This window comes from Dama dama, chromosome 31, assembly GCF_033118175.1.
Source record: "Dama dama isolate Ldn47 chromosome 31, ASM3311817v1, whole genome shotgun sequence".
Lineage (NCBI taxonomy): Eukaryota > Metazoa > Chordata > Mammalia > Artiodactyla > Cervidae > Dama > Dama dama.
In genome coordinates this window covers 28,170,440-28,174,208 of record NC_083711.1, presented here as the reverse complement: position 1 = coordinate 28,174,208, position 3,769 = coordinate 28,170,440, and positions in this window count along the sequence as shown.

The following is a 3,769-nucleotide window of genomic DNA, read 5'->3' as shown; positions in this document are numbered from 1 at the left end:
ATTTTCTAAAACATTGTAGTTCATTCACTAAGTTGTATCCAACTCTCTGCGACCTTATGGACTGCAGCACACCAGGCTTCCTTGTCCTTCACTACCTCCCGGAGTTTGCTCAGATTCATATCCATTGAGTTGATGATACCATCCAACCATCTCAACATTAATTGAGAGTGGCTATCTCTGCTCAGAAGAGTTATGGTGAATATTGAGAGATGCAAGGGACTTTTATTTTTTTCTTTACGCCTATATTGTTTGAGTTTTAAAATAAGAACCAACATTTAAGGTCAGTTATGATATTGAAATCTTAGTTTTAAAAATAGTAAATAATATTAACTGTTGTTGTTGTTGTTCAGTCACCAAGTCACATCTGACTCTTTGTGTCCCCAAGGACTGTAGCCCACTAGGCTCCCTTGTCCATGGGGTTTTTCAAGCAAGAATATTGGAGTGGATTGCCATTCCTTTCTTCAGAGGATCTTCTTGGACCAGGAATTGAACCCAGGTCTCCTACATTGGCAGGCAAATTCTTTCCCACTGAGCCACCAGGGAAGCCCAAATAATATTAACTAGTGATTCACAAAAGATGAAAAGCACATTGCCAATGAATACATGAAAAAAAATGTTTCAAAGATAAATGCTGAGACTACTATGAATAATATGTCATATCATCATGAGACTGTCTGGACTGGATGAAGCATAGGCTGGAATCAAGATTGCCAGAAGAAATATCAATAACCTCAGATATGCAGATGACACCACCCTATGGCAGAAAGCAAAGAAAAATGAGTCTCTTGTTGAAAGTCAAAGAGGAGAGTGAAAAAGTTGTTTTAAAGCTCAACATTCAAAAACTAAGATCATGGCATCTGGTTCCATCACTTCATTGCAAATAGATGGGGAAACAGTGGAAAAAGTGAGAGACTTTATTTTGGGGGGTTCCAAAATCACTGCAGATGGTGACTGCAGCCATGAAATTAAAAGGCGCTTGCTTCTTGGAAGAAAAGTTATGACCAACTTGGAAGGCATATTAAAAATCAGAGACATTACTAGCCAGAAAAGGTCCATCTGGTCAAAGCTATGGTTTTTCCAGTAGTCATATATGGATATGAGAGTGGGACTATTAAAAAAAAACTGACCACAGAAGAACTGATGCTTTTGCAGAAGACTCTTGAGAGTCCCTTGGACTGTAAGGAGATCCAACAAGTCCATCCTAAAGGCAATCAGTCCTGAATATTCATTGGAAGGACTGATGCTGAAGCTGAAACTCCAATACTTTGGCCACCTGATGTGAAGAGCTGACTCATCTGAAAGACCCTGATGCTGGGAAAGATTGAAGGTGGGACGAGAAGGAGACACAGGATGAGATGGTTGGATGGCATCACCGACTCAATGGACATGGGTTTGAGTAAACTCTGGGAGTTGGTGATGGACAGGGATGCCTGGCATGCTGCGGTTCATGGGGCTGCAAAGAGTTGGACACGACTGAGAAAATGAACTGAACTGAACTGAACTATGAATATTCTTTTATTCTTTGTAAGCAACTTCGTCATTCTGCCTTGATACTTCTAGGATTTTTCTCTTTACCATTCTGGTTTTTTTTTTTTTTTTTTTAATTTGAATGCATATTCAAGGTGTTAATTTCTTTTCATTCACAGGATATTTAAAGGTGTGAACTTATTATCATAGACTTTACCTGGAATGCTGTACTCTCCTTCCAGTTTGACTTTTTTCCTTTAAGGAATACATAAAGTCTTTATTTTTCTCACCCATTTCCTTTTTATCATGTCTATTCACCTTCATGCCAACCTGCTCTTTCTTTGTGGTCTTCTACAATTCGTAATTAATATGGAAACACCTTGTGTCCTAAGGAGAATGAACATACTCATCATTATATTTTTTTAAATAACTTTTGAAGTCTTCTCTTTCCCTGAAATTTCACAGACTTCTTTACTGTTGCCTTATTATGTATTTTAATCTATCATACATTTTAATTTCCCTCTTTAAAAATGTGTGTGTGTCTGTGCTCAGTCTTATCTGACTCTTTGCGACCCCATGGACTGTAGCCTGCCAAGTTCCTCTGTCCATGAGATTTCCCAAGTAAGAATACTGGAGTGGGTTGCCATTTCCTACTCCAGGGGATCAAACTCAGGTCTCCCACATTGCAGGCAGATTCTTTACCATTTGAACCACCAGGGAAGCTCATTTCTAAATAAGGAGAACTCTCCCCAGACACAGTGATTACTACAAGGACCAAGGAATAAGTTTGTGTTGATTGTGAGCCAACTTGGATGCAAGTCCTAATCTTTCATTTTTGGGATTTAATCCAGAACAATATTTCAGGAGCATTTGCTGAATTCATATGCTCTTTCACTACTTAAAAGGTTTTTATCTATTTGGGTCCTATAAGAATGAGATGAGCCCTTTCTATATTCACCACCTGGGTTTTTAATGTTTGGAACGAATGATGTACGTGGATTTGTAGAACACTGTCTGTGTACCATGACTGGAGGTCTTCCTGACCCCATCTTTCTTTCTAATGATTTATTTGTGCATATTACATCTTGCTTAAGGTAGTAAGCTGCCGCCACCTGTCTCAATTATATGTGGGCCCTGCTGCCATCCCACTAGTATTACCAAAGTGTTTGCTTCTAATTAGATGTAGAAAATTTGAGTCGGGTTATAGATGTTGACATCACAAAGTAGCATCTAAGAAGTAGAAGCATGGTTGTCAATTTTTCTATTTGATAAAACTGTTCAAGTTCTGAAACTAGAAGAAAATAGCAGAGGATGGAGACAGAATAGCTTACTTCTCATCACTGAACATATTGACTTCTCCCCTCTATCATCGTGGTGTTTTGTAGAAAATGTTTCCAGATTCACTTAAGTTTACCACCGTGGCTATTGAGAGTTTTTATTGTCTTCTGTTTCTAGAATTGTTTATGTGAGTCAAGTCAGAAGCTGAGTGAAGCAAATTCATTATAGCCATTTTTCTCAAAAGACAAGAGATCATTAACTAGATGTTTTCTTTTTTTTTAATTCATGAGATATAAAAAGGAAACCAAAGCAATCAGGTTGGAAAAATACTGTATAAAAGATTGATTTTGTTTCCAAATTATTCAGAAATAAAATTTCTGGATAGTTTCTGTTGTTTATCTTCTACTAAGAAAAGCTTTTAAATACATGCTAGGGGCATAATTAACTTAAATAGGAAGAGTAACCATCATTAAAAAATCACATTAGTCCTGATTGCTTCTCTTAAAGGCAGTCATACCATGAAACCAAGTTTATCTGTTCTTCCATCATAATTTCTGAGGGAGATAATTAGTACCTTTGAATCAAGTGGACTGTGCATTGATTCTTCTTAGCACTCATCTGAAGATATCATTGTTTACTAACCTTAATATTTAAGCCAAAGTGCAATGAAAAATAGTTTTATTGCTGGAAAATATGTACTTAAATGACATACTGTTATTTTAGAACATTTTCCTCAATTACCATATTCTAGTTGTCCTAAGTTCTCTAGAGAGAAGATCATTTTTTTCCAGAAATTGGATATTTGAAATGCATATCTAGTCTAAATCAAATATAGAAACATGCACCAACAAAACTTTGTACAATTTCTATTCTCAGTTTATTCATACATGAAGTGGGAAGTAATGATCTTTTCCACTTGTTAAGGATAAAGCAACCAAGAATGTCCTAGATACCTGATAAATGTTTAATATACATTATTTTTCCTCTGGACCACAAAAATTCTAAAATGCCACATTCAATTTAA